Raw genomic sequence first — 20,707 nt, 5'->3', positions numbered from 1 at the left:
CTAACATTACCATGATGGCAACTGTATGCGCAGTAAGCTACCATCCAAACTTGATTGAGTTCAGCAATATCTTGAAAAAACAGAAAGCAGACTTTGAAGCTAGATCACATTCCAGTGCTCCACAATTGATGGCTGTGATATCTGTAACACTACAACTCATACTCCTACTGTCTAAACTGACCCAACTACAAATCCAAAAGTATTGAAGTCACCTTCTTGTCAACAAGGTGAATTGACAACAGCCTTTGCCAATGTCAAACACTTGGGAATCTTAGGTATAATGTAAGTTGTGCATTCATTTATCTAGATCCTGTCATATGACTGAAGTATTGACATATTACATGTGCAACAATATGTGAAAACCGCAATCATGTGGCTCATTTGACTGTCAAAGCTGGCCACATAGACGCAATACACATCCCTATGATTTCCCACACCAATTTCCTCCTTAAATGAAGCTACTCCAACTTGTTGGAGACAACCAAGATAAAGCAGTCACAATGCAAAGATCACTAAACTGATATACTCTGCCACAACACAAAAGTCCTAACGCTTGTGGCTGTGCCAATGTTTGCATGTGACACCTCATACAGGGACATATATACACAGCCAACTTCAGTTGACGCACTAACACTCCTTGACAACCGTCACCCACACCTAACAACAAACATGTCCTCTCTAACACACTTATCCCATGTGAGGCAGGTAATCACGGTCAAGTATGGTGCAAATATCTCTGGGTGGTAGTTCCAATGTGGGGCCATGTATGCATCAAGACAGAATATAAAGGCATATCACGTCAGCATGATGTCGCCTATGTTCAGTTTACTAATAATAGACATGCACAGAATCGCATACTGTGCATCAAGATCTGAAGCTGATGTACAAGACTCCACAACGTAGTGCCCAACTTGACAATCACACCATATTATAACTAGCTATGAAGTACTGTGACATCCATTCTGTCCCATAAGTCAGCTCCTCCTGCAACTACTACCTATATCAGCAGCGAAGTAGTAAGTAGAGAAATACAGTCTAACTTACTATGCTTTGCCATGGACCCACACATATAATCTACATGAAAGAGGTAAATCATGCGAATGGCATTAAAACCGTCCAAATTCCACTACAAAGGGGGGCACAGTGCATAGACACCCTGCATACAATGGATCTCAAATTTAAGGCGAGTCCTGGAAGACAGCATGACCAGGGCATAGTCTGATTTGTACATACCTCACACTCTCCATGTGGACAGGGCATTGAGAATCAGTCTCAGCTAGGACTAATGACTTTTGTCACTAGATGCATCCACATGTGACACATTTGTCATTGGAAGATGCACTGGAAAAAACCAATTGGCCCAGATCTATTGAGTCATATTTAGCAGTTTACACATTGCTTTGTGTACATGTGTGGCTAAACTATCATGTATGTAGACTCACAATGCCTCCAAGTGTATTGGCAAGTAGATTCACTTTGTATACATCTAATACATCTGCAGCAAACATCTTATTGAGTAATGTCCATTGACACACTTGCACAATGGACTTAGGAATCTAAATAAACTATGATTGCATACAATGACCAATGCAAGTTTAGCCCTTCATCCCACACTCTTACACAAACCTCATGCGGTCACTGGCACCCAGCCAATATTGGTACACAAACTCACACAACATCCCAATAGATTTACCTACTCTAGTAACTCTATGCTATCATTGTCATACTAACAGAACTGTAATCAAACATATTAAATTACACATGACTAACAGTTAACAGCAAGAGAGATACTTGGACACAGGAATACCAGAAACAAAATAAAATAGCTTTATTCAGCCTCCAGAGTTCAAGTATTAAAACAAAAGTCAATAGCCAGTCCAAATGTCCATGTTGTGGGCCAGCAAAGGTGGCCGAACCAAACTTGCCTTCAGGAATGCTGCTGGAGGATATGTCCCCTGGAAGGGGCATCTAGGGGCATGCTAGGCACAAAAAAAACTAGGGGGGCTGGGTTGGTACTTGGGAGGCCTGGGCTGGTCCTTGGGAGGGCTGATTCAGGATTGGGGGGTCAGCTTGGTCAGTGGGGGGACAGAATGTAGGGGGAGGGCTGGGCTTCACCATTTAGGGATTTTATAGCCCTGAAGGGTGGTGAATAGAAGAGGGAGGGGGGACCTTTTAGATTTTTCAAATTCAGCCCTAAAAAGTTACTGGCGTATGATTGGGAAGAAGATTTTCTGGGTTTAAGAGGGGGTGGTGTGGTGGCAGGAGGGGGAGCTTTCCTTTTCTTGCTTGCCTATTGTTGCTTGATGGTCTCAGTAGGGGGTTGGCTAGGTGTTGGACCTGGCCCTTTTTACAGGGTCATCCTAGAACTTTTTGTCTTCCTCCTATATTTTTTCTGACCCGTTGTTGGTAGTTTTAGGACTCTGGGCACTTTATCACTGCTGATCAGTGCAACGTGCACATGCTCTCTATGGTAAACTTGGTAAGATTGGTCTACACCTGTTTGTCATATTTAATTTACCTATCAGTCCCTTGTACAGTGGTATTCCATATACCCAGGGCCAGTAAATTAAATGCTACTGGTGGACTTGCAGCGCTGCTTGAGCCATCCACCAAAGTAGCCTTTCAAACCTGTCTCAGGCCTCTGCCACTGCAGGGCATGAGTGTGCAGTTTACTGCTGCTGTGATGTGGCACATAAAGTGGTTGTCACATCTGCGTCTGCCCTTTTACTACATATCAGTCACCCCTAAGGTAGGCCCTAGCTAGCCCTATGAGCAGGGTGCAATGTAGGTAAAAGGTAGGACATGTGCTTTAACTGTGTGGCATGTCCTGGTAGTGACAAACAGCCTATTTGGTTTCTCACTGCTGTGAGGCTGCTCTCTCATAGGGATGCATTGGGTATTCCCTGATATGTGCTTCAGTGGTAAGTCTTGCTATGAGAGGGGTAGCGTGATCAAGCTTGATATGTTTGGAATAGTAGTGATTAATCCTGCTTATTGGTGAAAGCAGATTCATTATTACTGTTTTAGAAATGCCACTTTTAGAAGTGGGCATTTCCGTGTGCTATATGTCTTTGTGCCTGCCTAATGTGTATTGACCGTCTGGTTCTGACTGACAGGGTAGAGGGGATGTGCATTCACTCCAGCCAGTCCCAGGCGGGTTTGAGGTGTGCCCTGCCCTGCCTCGGTGACTCAGCGCTATGCTGAATAGGATCGGTCTGCATTTAGAGTGGTGGGAGGAGTAGCACCTGAACCTGAATGGGGCCGTGCCTGCCTTCCACAGTGATGGTTCCACCCTCTCTGTGAATGGGGAGTGTTGTGCACTGCTAATTATATCTTTAAAGTACCCCCAGAACTGATTTCAACTGGGCTCAAGTCCCTGTGCCAGGGCAGAACAAAGACTGTTGGTACTATAAGTATCGGGGATGTGACCCCATGTCTGTTGAACTTCTTGAAATTCTGGAACTGGGAGAACAGAGGAGAGCACACTGTGGACTGCAGTGTGCCAGGAGGAACTGCCACTTGGGACTGACCTGTTTCCCACTGGGTGGCTGAAAGGACTTCTACTCTACTGAGTGACCCTGTGTGCTGGCCTGTCTTTGCACAGCTCTCCCTTGGACTCAGCGTGTGGTAAGCGCTGGATTTTCACCCTGCTTTCTTGAAACTGAGGGCCATTGCTCTAAAAGGCACCCACGATGAGAAGAGCGCTGCCTGGTCCTGGTTTTGTGTCTCCAGGGTGGAGACATGCTGAGCGCTGTTGTTGCCTCAGAGAGCGCAGGACGAGCACAGTGATTTCCCCTTCATTGCAGGGAGAGTGTGCGCAAAGTCCAGGGATAGAAGGAGCTGGCCATCCTAGCGCGGCCACTTGTTGTCGAGGTGTTGCCTGACAACCAGCACCAAGGTAGAGGAGCCGGAAGCCAGACAGAAGTGATGGGCCATGTGGAAGAGCCTGGAAGTGGGCGTGGCCAAGCAGGAAGGTGTTCCCGAGGAAGAAGAAGCCAGCAGAGTCGATGGAGATTTCGCTCCGTGTCCTTATACTTTTCATCTCCTAAGCAAAGCGGCTGCACCGTGTGATTGCGTCCCAATCAGGACAGCACACCAGGAAGAGGAGATGTGCTGTGTGCCGGCATTAGCAAGGGTACTGCTGCTACTGGTGGCAGGTGAGTGTCATCCCCCCACCTCCTACTGAAAGGCACGCACTGCGGAGCAGCCAGAGGGTGGCCTGCTGCGAGCTTCCTTTTTCCTCCCCTTGGAGAGAGGGAGAGAGAACTGCCAATTGTGGGCCTACGAAAAGGCCCCTCTCCCTTGTTGGTGGCAGCTACGCCCCCTGTTGAGGGCAGCTGCAGAGTTGGTACTCTGTTGGGGGCTTTCTACTTGCTCCTGTGGGCATTTCGGGGTGAACCCAGGATGGGGCCCCCAAACCCAAAATTGACACATTCCCTGTCTTAGGCGGCCATGTGGCCCAGAAGCCTATGCAGGGGGGAGACAGTGGCGGCCTTTTCTGCACACTATGGATTTTACACTGATGTGGATATCTGTGGTGATAAGCCTACTGTTGGGACAAGGTTTCTAATGGTGATCTGTATATGTCTAATGTGGGCATGATGTATTTGTGATATTTGCCCTGTTGCAAGTGTTTACTAAGGTGCACTGATGATATGTAGGCATACTAAGTACCGTTTCTACCAGTTGTTACTGGGTGGGGACAAAAGTGCTGATTATGACAATAGCCCGATTGGACAAGTGCTATATGGAATCCGTGTGAAGTCATGACAAGTGCCTGGTGGCACAGTATAATATATATAATTATGATCAAATGTTTTTTTATGGATAATACAAAGGCTATTTTTATATAACCTTGTGTAGATTTTCCTTTGAGGTGTGCCTAGTGTGTCACTGCTGTGTGAGTATGCTGCACAAACGCTTTACATATTGCCTCTGGGATAGGCCTGACTGCTCTGCCAAGCTACCAAGGGGGTGAGTGGGAGTTATATTCAGTTTGTAACTCCCTTGCCCTGACTAGAGTGGTGGGTTCTGCCTGGCTTCGGTGCGTACCCTAGCCAACCAGAACCCCCATTTCTAACACTAGGTGTTTTGAGGTGGATGTGGAAGGGTATGACAGGGGCACAAGGGTCTATACTTTATGGTTGGGAGGTGGTTGGTTAGTTTGGGAAGGACAAAGGTCAAGGGCAATGAGGTGGAGTTTCTGGGCCGATTGGATATGAGGGGAGGCAAGGGTAGGGGGTGTGGAGGCAGAGGGTAGTGATATATGCGGCATGTCTGTTGGTGCTTGTGTGGTATCTGTCATGGCTTTGTGTGATGGTGTTGTGTCTGCCTGAAAGTGAGTGGATTTGGAAGTCAGGGTGTCCTGTGTCTGCTGAGTGTGTGTGTGTCTGTCTTTTGCCTTATGTCTGTGCGTTTGTGTGCTGCATGATGATGTTGAGGTGGATGCGTGGTCAGGTTTGCATGTGCTTTGGTCAGGTGTGGAAATAGAGACTGTGGATGTGGTAGAGGTAGGAGGGGGTGGAAAGCTGCATTTGGGATATTGCTGCCATCAGTGTGCAGGCTAGAGCCTGAATTGATCTCTGTAGAGATCAACAGTGAATGGTACATAAGTGTGATAACAACTCTACCCACATTGGCTAACATCATAATTTCTACTTGGATGACAACATTAGGTCATACAGTGTCAACAGCACATTAGTGAAAGCTACAAGACCTGTGCACACTCTCACAAAATGGTGTCAGGAACATAGTTAGATGCAATTTCATGTTTATCCTTCTCAATATCTTAACCACATTTATGTACAAGCTGACGTAGTGTCTCTCACTCCTGTTGCCCTCATAGTATACCATCTTACCTCATGTGATACAAGAGAGAATAGAAGAACACTGCAACTTTAACATACAGCATATAGTGAAGTCTCCAAATCCAGAGTTTGCGGAACAGCAGGTGTCAAGATGTAGGAGCCATCGAATAAGCTATTTCTTACGGATCAGATTACTGTTGCACATCTGTCCATTAGCAGATGAAGTGGTTCAAAGTGTCACATGTGTAATTCATATAGAAGTCACACACAGAATATAGGCCTAGCAAGTTAAAATTAAATTTCTACAAGTATTGTGTCATGTCTGCAGAGTGAAATAATAAAATGTGCTATAGGCAGATTGCAACACTTATAACAGTGTGCATGTAAACAAAGCTTATCACACTGCAAATGACAATTACTAAATATTACTTCAGGGACATCTCGCTTACAATACCACCAGGCCAGATAGAATCATTGTGTGACCACAACGGCATTGGTCAACATTGTATTTGACACCTTTTCACAATACTAGTACTTATCAGGCACATTATGCTGATGTCCCCATCTGACATGGATAAATCAGCATATCCTTCCATGAGAATTATCATCAGTCACAGATTGTCCTGCTAATATGCTGTTGTGTTCTTCACCTATATCTGCCCTTCTAAGATGCTGGTGAAGCCACATTTCCGAGGTACATTGCTAAACCATAGTTGCATTTGCACACAAATTTGAATGCCCCTTGTAACAACCATCAATACCATAGGTAAGGTGCAACTTCCAATTCCATGAACTTACCCCTTCCCTCACAACCTAACACCAACTTTGTTAGGCACTCACAGGCATCTGTTGTCACCTACACATAGACCAAAACATGGAATCATCTCAAATCTATAGAGGAGGTATTCTGTCACTTCTGTGGTAGGTCCAGTCTGACATGTGACATCAGTACACATAGGTCTGAATATTGACAGCTGCTACATTGTACAACAGAGAGCACTAGTGCTTTTTGTAAATTGTTTAACACAAATCAATCTCCACTTACCAAGGCTTGCAACTACACAGTGCCTGCTATATGGTTGTATTGCATGGCATGTCACAGTCAAGTTCATATGCACCAAATAACACAAAGGTTTTGTTGTCTCAATACAGAGAACATGACAAACAATGGTGTTTGTGGTGAACTATGTTGAGTATCACAGAGTATCACAGAAATAGGTAAAGGGTCTTTTTCTTGCACATTGTGTTGTCATGTACCCATTATACGATGGAATTGCACTACAGGTAATACTCAGCCTCTTTTATTCTTACATGGCCCTGATTCAAGAGAGCTAACCATGCAACAACAACTATTGTTGCATATGCTACATTTTACACATTACATGGGTCTTGATTGTCACAAAATCTAGAAGTCATGACACTGCCTGCAAAACGTGTAAATGCTTTGTATTGTACAAAGTTCATCAAGGAACATACTCACCCCCTCCTTGTTGCTGTTTGGCTCTCAAAGGCCCATCGAGGTCATAATACGCCACGGCCAGGATGCGACGCATAAGGGAGGCCAGGGTGCAGTACGCGACCCTTCTACCAGGAGGTACCAGGCCCAGCTGTACTTCGGTGATCTTCTTTGCCGAGCCTCTCAGGGCCTCCATTTGCCGCAGTAGGCACTGCGCCGACGTGTGACCCGCAGGGAACAAACCTTCAGGGTGCTGGCCCTCCACGTTAATACCTTCCAACGGGCGTAGAACTGTAAGGATGACATGTTATCGGACACATCGTGCACATACAAGATGTACACATCCATGTAGCTTTCCACAAAGGTCAGAAATAGTCTGCGTAAACAATAACCAGGTTAGAATACTAGAATTCTCAGCACTGCACCTGTTGTTAAATGTGATATTTTAACAAACTTCATGACACTTTTCTTTTTCATTTGCTGTTGACACCACACTCCAACCTGACCTTGCTCTAAGTAACAATGCAGGGACCATGCATACAATGCAAATGCACACATTCTCATGAATAGGTCACCTTGAGAGGACCCTGAAACACTTGTTGGCAGGCTAAACTGACATGAAAGTACACAGTACATATTCTGATTTTCAAATTTCTCTCAGGCAGTACGCAGCCAATATCCATTGACAAGAGTGAATACACCACATAACAGTTTGGGAAGCCACTGTCACTTAGTGTGAGATGTATGTAATGTGTAGGTGGAAAGGGGGTGTGTGTCTGATGTACAGTATCCTGCCTTCCCAGAGGGCCTATACACTCAAAATGCAATGGCCCTATAGAGTCAATGGGACATTGTAAAAGGACTGTGTTTCATACTTAAGTGACATCTGCATATTGAGAAAGATGTACATTGTCAATGAGTGACATTCAAGATGTATGTGGTGTACATGATGTCATACATAACCTGATCACACTGTGTTTACGACAAAATTCGCTCAGTCATTAGACATACCTAAGGCATGTGTTATTGGTTTGTGAGATTTGGGCTATGTCCTGCTTGATTTTACATAAAAAAGTGCCACTAGTGTACTCCACACATATGTATCGGGGAGAAGATTTTCAACAGCCTCCCCTCTACCACCCTCCCCTGACCTACAAACCAGGGAAGAGAGGGACGTGATAAGAAACTCCTGCCTCAGTAAGGCCACAATAAAAGATTTGTGCCAGCAGTTGGCACCTTCATTGCGCCCAAATCACCACTATCCTACATCACTGACACCCAAAGCCAGAGTGATGGCAGTACTGCTTTTTTGGACACTGGGTCATTCCAGTACACAGTGGCAACATCAGGCGGAATGTCCCAGACCATGTTTAGCAATGTAGTTCGTAATGTACCGAAGGCATTGACCAGACACATGGATAGCCACATCAAGTTCCCTAAACAAGGGGAATTGAACGATATCAAAGCTGACTTTTATGGGTTTGGGCGTATCCCACATGTCATTGGAGCAAATGGTGGGGCACATATTGCTTTGAGTCCACCACAGGCCAATGAGCAAGGATATCGTAAGAGGAAGCACTTCCACTCAATCAGCGTACCTGTAGTGTGTTTGGCAGATATGTGTATTTCCCACATCTGTGCCGGATTTCCTGGATCAGCCAACGACTTACACATTCTAAGGATCAGTGTTTGGATCAATGTTTGCGTTTCACATTGAAGTTTGCATTGTCTGATGTAGCTCCTCTGAATTGTTTTTCTAGCTGTTTGAACACAACAAACGAGTTAGGTGGCATTGATTGTTGAGTGGGATGACAACTTGTGATGATTGTCCTTACAAATGTCTTTCTGTGATTATGTACCACGGACTGAAGATACACTGCGGTGGGATTTGTCGCCATGGGTAACGCTGGACATGCTGGTGCCATCTGCTGAGCCAAACCTGATGGGCCAGGTTCCTCCCCCATTGCCCAAGGGTAAGGGAGAGTTGTTTGTCGGGGAGCTCATCCCAGGTTGGAGTCTGAGCCTGGCTAATTTCTTCACTCTGCATTGATGTGTTCCCAGATTGCCCTGTTTGTGCAGATATGACATAGTCAATTATGTGATGATACATCATACCTTAACTGGTACACATTGAGAATATAACTGGATGCCTAAACAGTTATAGAGGGCTGATTTGTCACCTATCCACATAATATTAGCCTTTATTCGGCATTGACAATGCAACTTCATAATTATGTGGATTGTGGTCTTGCTCCACATCTCTGCCGATATGATGATGTTCTCAAATTGGATTGTAACATGTCTACTGACATTGACTTGCACCTGACACTCAGTAGATGACAATTGAGGATTTGTGAGCTCAAATTCTACATGGATTGCATGACATACGTACTCATCTATTGTTAATGTTATTTGTGTGTGCTGTGCATGGTCTTTGTCTCACCAGACACATTGAAGTTACAGCCTAACCCTGAGCAGTTTGTGTATATTCCCACATAATTAGGCTTTCCTGTTTTCAGTTTCTATTTTTGGTAAATTCAAGTGGGGTTTTTTCAGTGTTTTCAAGTGATGTCAATACCTTAAAGAAACAGTTATTATCAGTGGTTACACATTTTTGTGCCACTAAAAACAACAGAAATAGTGTTTTTCCAGTGTTATGTAACGTTTTGCTTTTATTATTGCTTGCTTTCTGCACTGATAGAACATGGTATATAGACAGTGTACGTATAGTGTATATGAGGTCCAAATAGATTTTTGCAAATTAAACTTATAGTAGTACACCATACAATACTTCTTCAGTGAGTCTTTGCCAGGTGGGCTCGCTCTTTCCTTCCCATGTAAACGTCTGTGAAAAGGCCCTCTCAACATTGGCACTTGAAACGGGCAACACCAAAACAGCCAGTACACAATTTGTTAACTCTGGCCACTGACATAGCTTTCCATGCCAATACTGGTGTACTTGAAGATTGCGATTCTCAGGGCAGGTTCTGCCACATTTGCATTGAGCTTGGAGCTTATGCCCTCAGAGCTATTGAAGCAGTCAAAAATGAAGCAGCACTTTTAAAACTATGGTGGAAAATCCCCTTTACTGAAGGGATCTAGAACTTATACATAGTACCATAGTGAGGTTTCATTGACTTCAAATTCCATTGGTGGTGAAGGGATATTTCTATGCATCATTGCAAGCCATTTCTCATACATTGTAAAATAAACATTCCTGAATTGCCCTTCAAGATTGCTTTGCTTACCAAGTGGCAAGCACTCTAACATGGAACATATTGCAGTGCCAAAGTCACTAAAGGTGTCGCCCAGCCTACTCTCAAGGAGACGTTTCACATCTACACCAATTATGCTGAACACTTGTTCGACAGGGGTTTTTTCAGACTCTAGTTTTTTTATTATGTCCACTACAGCAGTTATGTTTTCCTGTAAAAATCTAATAATGCAGTAGAGTGTACTTTTTCACATCACTATTAATATGCCACCAAAGATCCTCGCATTTCTTGCCTTTGGCTTAGTCACTCAGCATAGATTCTGTAAACGGTTTGCACATGGATAATATAGCATTCATAGTCCCTTGGACCGAGAGCCATCAGCTGAGGGACCCAATTGGGATGACACACAAAGCACAAAATGATAAATATTTGCATTTTAGTTCCTGTGCATAAGAAAACAGCGCACCAGAATGGACTAAAAAGTCAATAGCATCCCTCATTAACTCTGATGAATGTAAACATGCTTTCAGCATACCATCTAACAAGTGGCAAGGATCTCCTACAGGGAATCACTTAATCTTGGGTATCAATTTTGACAGGTCATCACACAACTTTTTCATATACATAGCTGAATCACTGAAAATACAAGCAATATCACTCCAATCTTTGTTGAACTTGGAAAGAACCTTTTTTGCAGAGCATTCCAAGTGACACTGTGTTCCATGTTTTCCAAAAGTCTGATGTCACGTTTTCATGACTATTCCAGATGCTTGGTGATAGCGCTCTTTATACATATACTTGTCACTAAACCTCACATTGAATTTTTAAAGCCTGAGGTGTTGGCAATTCACCTACTATCAATACTGACCCACTAGAAACTGTGGGCTGATGTATTAAAGGGTTTTACCCATTCTCTGGCGGAAAATGTGATGATGCATATTAGGAATAATGCTTATGAAACCAGCCATTTAACCTAACAGTGAAAGAATCAAATGCAACCAAAATATCAAATATGATTTTGATATTTCCTGATTCTCTCAGTTTATAAAATAATTAAACAAGACCTAAACGTGCTTCTAAACCCTGCATCTTTAGACCAGAGACCCCAAAATTGAAAAAAGCAAAAGGAAGAAGAAACAATATTTTAGTGGCATCCCTAAACAACAAATCTCAAGCAGAATATTGTTAGCCCAGTCTTTCTTACTGCTAGCTTGTATAGCAAAGTTACATTGTATTGGCCCCTTCAGGAAGAAAAACAATGACTCTTTCACTCTCTTTTTTCTTTCTTTGAATGGCATTTAGTTTGTAGTTGTGCAGGTGTTTTTTTTGTGTTTATATGATTTCACTGGTGAGGGTTATTTCTCTTTCAGTGGGGCTTCATCAGTTGTTATAGCTTTAAACCTAAAACCCCACAGCCTACGTATAATGTAGCCATGCTGTGAGTAATGGTATCATTATTTTCTACTCAAGACACTGAGGTACCTCAGCCCGAGTTGGCATCCGTGCATTTACATAGCATTGTGTATACACAGCTGAGTGAATTTTAAATTACACTCTATAGTGAGATGTGAGGTAAATGGTTTTGGAGGTGACTGTTTCTGTGAGCTTGTATTAGAAGGCCTGCTGGGATGTGTGCTCAGTGCAATGGGTACTCCTCCCAGCCAGCCCGCCTGTGCCTAATGCTTCCTGCCAGTGTGGTTGAGTGTAGTAGCATGATGGCTGACAGAGGGGGGTGGAGTTTGAAGTGGAAGACCTGCTGGGATGTGTGATCAGTGCAGTGAGTCCTCCTCCTACCCAGCCCACCTGGGCCTATTGCTACCTGCCAGTGAGGGTGAGTGTAGTTGCAAGATGGATGACAGAGGAGGATGTGTTTGAAGTGGAAGACCTGCTGGGATATGTGGTCAGTGCAGTGAGTCCTCCTCCCATCCGGCCCAGCCAGCCCTGCCAGCCCACATGGACCTATTGCTTCCTGCCAGTGAGGGTGAGTGTAGTAGCAAGATGGTGGACAGAGTGGGGGTGGAGTTTGAAGTGGAAGGCCTGCTGGGATGTGTGGTCTTTTCTAGTACTCCCCCACCACTTGACCAATGACATCCTGCCAGTAAGAGTGTGTGTAGTAGTAAGGTGGCTGACAGAGGGAGATGGAGTTTGGAGTGAAAGGCCTGCTGGGATGTGTGGTCAATACAGTGGGTACTCCTCCAAACCAGCGGCCACCTAGGCCTATTGCTTCATGCCAGTGAGGGTGAGTGTAGTAGAAAGATGGCTGACAGAGGAGGATGGAGTTTGGAGTGGAAGGCCTGTTGGGATGTGTGATCAGTGCAGTGGGCACTCCTCCCAGCCAGCTCAGCCAGCGCTCCTGGTCCTATTGCTCACTACCAGTGAGGGGAAGTTGCTTGGAGAGATGGCTTACACAGGAGTCTATTGTTCTTCGGTGAAGTGTGAATGGCTGATGGTAGGTGTAGTCCTTTCTTATAGGGTGATCTTATTACTTGATGAAGCAGTTTGCATTATATACCTGATAACTACTTACTCTAGTTGAGGGCCATTTTAGGGAAATGTGGACAGATGTTGTTGTTGGTGCCATGATGAGTTACATGACCATACACTGACTACCTGTATGAAAACATTTGGAAATGTGATTGTGTACATTTGGATGTTTAGTGCAGGTCTACTGGTTGTCTGCATTAGTTACACATCTACAGTACTTTGGTTACTGTTTCATTTCCAAAAAGGCATCATTATAAGACTTGGATAATTGCAGTTCAATGTGCTAAGGTGTCATGGATGACTTGTGGCTGATGTTTGGGGGTCCCTTATCAAACTCCAGTCCTTCTGGTATTTTAAAAAATCTATCCGGCAGCATGATGGCATACAGCTTTACATCCCAGGCAGTAAAGGACACAGGTGGCACTGGAATGCCACCCCCACTCTGCTGTGTAACCCAGTGGTTTCTGCCGACTATGATCTTGACTCTCCTTCTGACATCGTACCACCTCTTCCTGATATCCTCCATTGTACGTGGGGTGTTGGCTACTGCGTTCACCTTGTTGACTATCCTATCCATATCAGGTTTTTCTGGGTGATGGAAGTCTGTTGGACTTGGATCTCAAATAACCGTGGCTCTACTCTGAGGATTTCATCCATAAGCACTGTCAACTCCTCATCTGAGAAATGTGGCTTCCTCTTTCAGCCCATTGTGAGTTATTGAATGTGAGTGTGAGATTGAAGAGGTGTGCAGAAGAAGAAGGAACCCAAAAAAAGTGAAATGTGCAATGAGTGATGCAATTGGGGTGCATCTAGATGTGAAGGGATGGCTGCAGTGTATGTGGGTAGGAACAGCAATGTGCTGTCAGGTTCAGATGGATTGTGATAACAAAGGCTCATGGTCTGGTATTTCTTTTATTTTATAAGTGGATTGGTGGGTGTGTCTACTTCTAGAATTGTCATCAGCTGTATATTTTTTTAGTGCATACTATGGTTGTTGTTGTGTAGTTATCGTCAGGTTCTGTGATTTACACTTGCCATGCGGGTAAAAGGCCACCATGGAATAGTAACCGCGTTGAATGCATCATAATCAGCTTGGTGGTACAACTAATACATTATGGAGTTGGAATCCCTATGGAGCAGTCTTTCCAACTGACGCAGATGGATAGGACTCATTTCTGACTGACGCGGTCGTGTCGGTGGCATCTCCTACTGACGCAGTTGGAAATGTACCTAATATACATCATAATACGGCAATTGGAATCTCACCATGGTCGTGTTGGTCGGACGGTCATTCCAACCGACATCATAATCAGGCCCTTAGTGTCCAAATCCCTATCATCTATATTCTCAAATACTGAGCCTAGAAAACCTTTCACATTTTTTAGGTCTGGCTATTATGTTACTTTTAGCCGCTTCACCAAAATATACATATATATATTTTAAAAATCATAAATAATATACATACATAGAGGGGCTTTTGGAAAATTATATTCAGCCAACGGTCTGTTGACTTGTCAGTTACATTTTGCCTCTGCCCACTGTGGCACACAGAATGAGTCAATAGGTCAGCCCACTTTTACCACTGCCTCCATTCAGTTCTAGTGACTGCACAAAGTCTGTGCATATTTGTCACATCCACCTAAAATAATTCCTTTATCTTCAGTGACAAAGCTGGTTCAAAGTGTGTTTAGTTTTATTCATTTTAATGTTAACTTTCAATAGAGCTATTAATTTTGCCTGCACTTCTGACCCAGTTAGGGAGTGATTTATTTTCCATCTCCTTTTTAATATTGCTTTGATAAAGAGCTGAAGTGACACTGTAACATTTTAGTTGGCAGTAATGTAAGTGCTTGGTTAGATGTTGACTTGTTATGGTCTCCTTCACAAATAATAATAATATCATGAAAGGTAGAACTGAAAGGCTTGATACTTGAAAACGTCAGTAATATCAGTAGTAAAACAACCACATCAGTGAATGTTTTTTAAATGTAACATTTAATTGCAAGTATAATGCGGCAACGTGTAGGTGGTAGCATGTGTTCTTTTCTATTTTCATGACATATATTACTGCCAAAGCCAGATCTATTAGCTTTGCAAGAGCATGTTTGTTATTTGAATGCTGGATAATTGAAATGGTTCATCTATAGATGAATGAAATAGTTACCATTCCCTCTCCTTGTTCAACTGGGAAACACAAACATTTACTAAATAACGACCACCCTAAATGCCTTCTAGATTCTCTAAGCCTATCACTTGATCTGGGTTCTCAGGGTTGTAAGATCCTACAAAAAAACATCATATCCTTTACAGTTAACAATATATACTCTGTAATTCCTTATAAGCAACTTGAACCCCTTAAGTTTTTGATTTGCTTTCGCCAATTGAAGTGCCATTGTTTAAAGCTAAAAAGGATAGATGGCAAATTGATGCTTCTACATAAGCTGTGAGGTTTCACAAACACTCTGCAAAACCACATGCTATGCATACAGTAATATATACTATTTTCTGAATGTTTGCTTTGGGATCATCTTCTGAACTGCCAAGAACAAGTGCTGGCTTTTAAGGAAGTTGAAGACTTTTTTGTTTAATTTTTTTTTTATTGAGGTTAAACAATGAATAGAAAACAGTAGCCGTAATCCATGTAAAGTTAATTCTACACAATAAATTCATATTGACTGACAGAAGTGAATCACAAATAAGTATAAGATATAACGACAGAACAAATGTATAAAATAACTTGATAAGCATAGCTGATTATATACAGCAGAGGTAAATACGTTTAGAAAGGCATAAATTTAGAAGGAAGTGAAATAAAGGAGAGAGGAAAGAAAAGAAGAAGACAATTATGCACTAGGAGACTGAATTAAAAACCTTACAAGATAATATAGTTAGTCAAAACAGATGATAATATTGAAAGAAATACATATGGCATATGAAGGAAATAAAAACCATATCTGAGGAATGTATATGCACATCTTGTACAGCCAATAATGATATTTGAACATTACTTCAAGAATTCCTAGAAGGAATATAGGATGAATAATTGGTAACAGTGAGCCAAAAATGATTACGTTTAACAGCTAACTGTATAGATGGTATGTAATATCTGTCTAATCTGTGATCATGGCAAACCGATTACCAAGCTTGAACTGAAAGTTGATCTTTGGATTTCCAACTAGAATAAACTTGTAGAGCAATTGCTATTCACATATCCATAGGTTGATCCAGAAAACCCTTGTTTAACCAAAGAAAATGCACACTTCCTAAACAAAATGTATCATAGAAGAATGGTGATGTTGTATGTGTTCCAGTATCTATGTACTTTGGGGCATACAGAGAACATATGGAAAAAAATGAACCCACATCTGAATCACATTGCCAGAATGTAATATTTCTTATTTTTTTTTTTCATTTACCTCAGGTTGCCCTAGTTGAGATCTGTTTCCTGTGTGTCCCTTATAATCGACCTCAAGGGATAGAGACTCCCTACCAGGAGCACACCTCAGCCTTTGGGCCCATTATCAAAAGGTTGAGACAGCAAATGGGCATAATCATAGGACAGTGGTGCTAACTCTCTGTGCTCCTTGGATTCCTGCCCCTCTGATCACTCTTTCTTTCTGGCCATTTAACCAACAGAAGCCAAAACGTATACCTTCCACTCGTCAAATCTATTGCATCCATCTTTAAGTTACATACGGCTGATCTCAGCTAGTCAATGTACCCGGTGGGAGATCACTAAGCCACCTCCTATAGATTTCCCTCCAAGCCATAAGAATCATCTAAAAGAGCAGCTTTGCGCCATCCTTTTTGCTCAACCTGGCCCTTCTCGTTCCCAAAGATCACAATGGGAAGGCTTACCTGAAATGTAACAGTCAAAATCTCAGACTTAATCTTGCTCAACCTGGCCCTTCTTGGTCCCAAAGATCACAAGGGGAAGGCTTACCTGAAATGTAACAGTCAAAATCTCAGACTCAATCTCAGACTGGGAGGACGTGTGTCCTCACACACGTCCTCCCAGTAACCAGCTTTTAACTTGGATATACTTACAACTTGATATTCTTCCTTCTGCCATTTCCCAAAGCTTGTCCTAAGTTCACAGTACCCCCCTCTTGAAACAGATGACCCCAGTTATAAAAGCCCACCTCTCTAATGAGAAAAGCCAATTTATCCTTAGCCGGTCTGGGGAGCGCACAGAGTCCAAACTTGGCACATATCTGCTAAAGTAGGGAAGACAGGTATCCTTCAAGATACAACTCCATATCTCTGCCATGTCCTGCTGAACCTTGAGCATCACCTTCGTTTTGAATTTAGGATCTCCAAACTTATACATATAGCCTGCATCTCCACCCTAAATATTCACCAACATTGATTTAAACAGATTACCTATCTTAGAGGTATCTGGGCTGGTAAAAAGCATTTTCCTGTTTCTGGAAATCTGTAAGTATCAGGCCCCCCTTTTCTCACTTCCTTTTTTCCAACCAATACATATCCCTCTCGAGGCCCAGATGAAGCTGTTACCCCTGAACCTGTAATTTGTCCAGCCATTTCTTCTTGAACATCAGAGGTGTGACATTAAAGATGAACATAGATTTGGGTATTATACACATTTTAACTAAATTATCTCTACCTAGTATGGCGAGCAGCAGATGTTCCCAATTCTTCATCAGATTACTTGCCTCTATCATAGTTTTAAAGGAAATTAACTTCTGATATCCTGTATAATTCTTACCCTCAGATACATCATCTCCTCTTAGTCCAATTTTATTTGATATGTTCCAGATCATGACTTCTGTCTTTGAGTTGTTAACTGTATGTGCTGCAACCTTCCCAAATTCAGAGGTCCGCCTCTCCAGTATTGGTAAAGTACCCTGCAGATTTGATAAATAGAGATTGTCTGCATAAGGGGCAACCTTCTGTTGCCACCCATTACAACTGAAAGGGGGGATTCTCGTCTCCTTTCTGTTTTTACAAGTTAATGGTTCATTCTACATATTGAACAATAGAGGAGATAACAGGTACCCCTACCGTATTCCCCTAGAAATATTGATGGGTGTTTTTAGACTCCCGTTAACCAAAGCCCTAGTAATATAACATTTGACAAACATTTTATTGTGTGTCTGTGCAGGATAATGTCCCATTGCTTACATTTCCACTTTGTAGGCATATTATCACAATACCTTGAACATTCTGTACAAGGGCTATGTTCACTATGCAAAATATTGCTGTTATTATTATTAGTTTGGCGACAGAGGTATCACAATACAATCAACAATAGCTGCCTGACTGTGTCTTCAGCATGGCAACATGGGTGATGATTATTATATAAAAGCATCACTTTCTTTATTAATACAGGAGTATTTGGCTGGCACTGATAGGGCACCCCATGCTAGAATTGTAGCCCAGCTGATTCCTCTTTACATCTTTAGAGGGATGCTGCCCAGAGCTCTACCCAGATGGGCATGCTGATGATACTTATCCAAAAGTAACAGCTTAGTTAGATCACCCTACAGGGATTTGGCAGATTCACTCACTCTAGGCACACTAGATAAGGTAGCGCTAGGTAGGAGTACAATATATTATAGTGCATATATGCAAGCATATATTCTGTAGCAGCAAAATGGTTGCACTGTTTATCTGCTTCACCATTCTCATAATTCTAATTATGTCATTCTGTTTCCTTCTCTTCCTTTTCATAATGGGCAGTACGCATGCTGTCACCAAAGTTTGTCTCAGCTAAGCAGGAGAGTTACATAAGGAGTTCAAGCTGCCCATTCGGTAGCTCAGCACCTTGAGCTTTGCCCTTAGTCTAAACAGTTCTCCTAAGTATAGTTGAGGCTTCAAGAGACCACATGAGCCTATTGTCATCCATGCATGTAATCATTTTGTTAGCAAGGCTTGTTAGTAAGGGAAGAAAGCTTTTTGGGTGCTTAATCAATGGCTCTGTTGAAAGCAGCCTGAGTGGGAGTTATGACCCAGAGTGGCTCAGTCTGCAATGCTGTTAAAGCTAGGTGTGTGTATTTGTGTGCCTTGGTGTTATCTGCATTAGATATAGCACTCTACACTACATTGCTTAGTGTGTCTCCTGACCCGTTCTTTAGGTTATAGCAAGCTTTTAAGTAAGTGCCAGGTTGGTTAGGCTCCGGCTCCATAACCCAAAAGTGTGTCTTGTTTGGGCTGGTGAAATATGTCATAGGAGACTAAACACACACCGAGAAGTGCCAGCAACTGCATTATCAATTACTTTGGTGGTCATTAGGATGACGGGCGGACTTAGTCCGCCTGCCATCCCATCGGGGGAAGGGACCTCCCGCCATGAGGGCGGGGGTGCCATGAGGGGTATTAGGATGCATCCGCCACAGTGGCGGGCGCAGCATGCATGGTTAACATTGTGGTGGGCGGTGCTCTCAGCACCGCTCGCCACAATGCTAAAAATGCTTGTGATGCATTAGCATACGCAAAGCGGCAGGCACCGCATGGTGCCTGCTGCATTGTGTATGCAAATGCAGGGGGATACCACAGGTACCCCCCATGTGCACCCCACCTCGCCTTCACCGTGGGGGCCCACAGGGGGCCTCCAAAGTGAAGAAGCAGCTCCTACAGCCCATGCTAACATGGGTGGCGGTGTCTGATAGACACCGCCACCATATAAACCCTTTTCCGCCCCCGCCAGGCCAGCGGTGGCTACCGCCGGCCTGGCGGGGATGAATTGCCTGCCGTCCTAATGGGCCCCTTTGTCTCTACCCCTCAGTGCTTTTGCTCGTTACGCTATTGAAGGTGCATATTTGTAACCATGACTTGTAGTAATGGTTGAAGAGACAAGCCCTTTGGAGTGTTCCTTAGGGAGCAGAAAGCAACCATTAGGGTATTATGTTTTCCTTGAATGGAGAAAAAGTGCATAACAAATGACCCTTTTGAGTCAAAGATTACCCTCAGATACTTATACTCTGTTACTGATTCGAAGAATGAGCCATCAGATGGAATGTTGGTGGTGAACACCTTCATGTACCGACTGTTGGGATGGGAAGTCTTCTGCTTGTCTCAAAAGAGAGAGTACATTATCTGCCTTATTCTGATCTACAGGCAAGCCATTTAAAATTTGCTGTATGGTTTCTAGATCCCTACGTCAGTGAGCATGACAATCATACATTTCTACTGAGGGTCTCCCTGTTTACATGGATTGAGGCCCTATATCTTGGCTGTGAGGTCAAGGGATGGCATGCATAGTACACCCCTATTTCACAGAGAGTAGCTTCTCCTCTCCCTCTCTCCACAGGCTGTGATTGACTGACAATGGTGCCGTAATATATATATAGACAGGGATACCTCTATCCCTATATTTTAACAAAGGTGGATGTTAGACTTGGCATCTTTTGGCATGTTTCCCCTGAGTTTTTCCTGCTGACCTCCTGGTTTCGACTCTGTTATTGCTGGGGTAGTGTTTCTGCGCACTTTTCTCACTGCTGACCGGTGGTAAAGTGCAAGTGCTCCTGTGGTAAAATGTGTTATGGATTGGTGTTTCCATGATTAGCCTGTTTTGATTTAAGTGTCAGTTCCTAGTAAAGTGCAGTGAGTGTGCCAGAGCCTGTAAATCAAACGCTGTTAGTGGGCTGCAGCACTGGATTGTGCCACCTACAAAAACAACCCGTAAATGTGACCCGGGCCTGCCATTGCAAAGCCTGTGTGCAGTCTGGAACTGCCATGTCAACTTGGCAAGTGCACACACTTGCCAGGCCCTAACCTTCCCT

The sequence above is a fragment of the Lissotriton helveticus genome, chromosome 8 (genome assembly GCF_964261635.1).
Source record: "Lissotriton helveticus chromosome 8, aLisHel1.1, whole genome shotgun sequence".
Taxonomy (NCBI): Eukaryota; Metazoa; Chordata; class Amphibia; order Caudata; family Salamandridae; genus Lissotriton; species Lissotriton helveticus.
Note: the sequence above shows the minus strand (reverse complement) of the source record.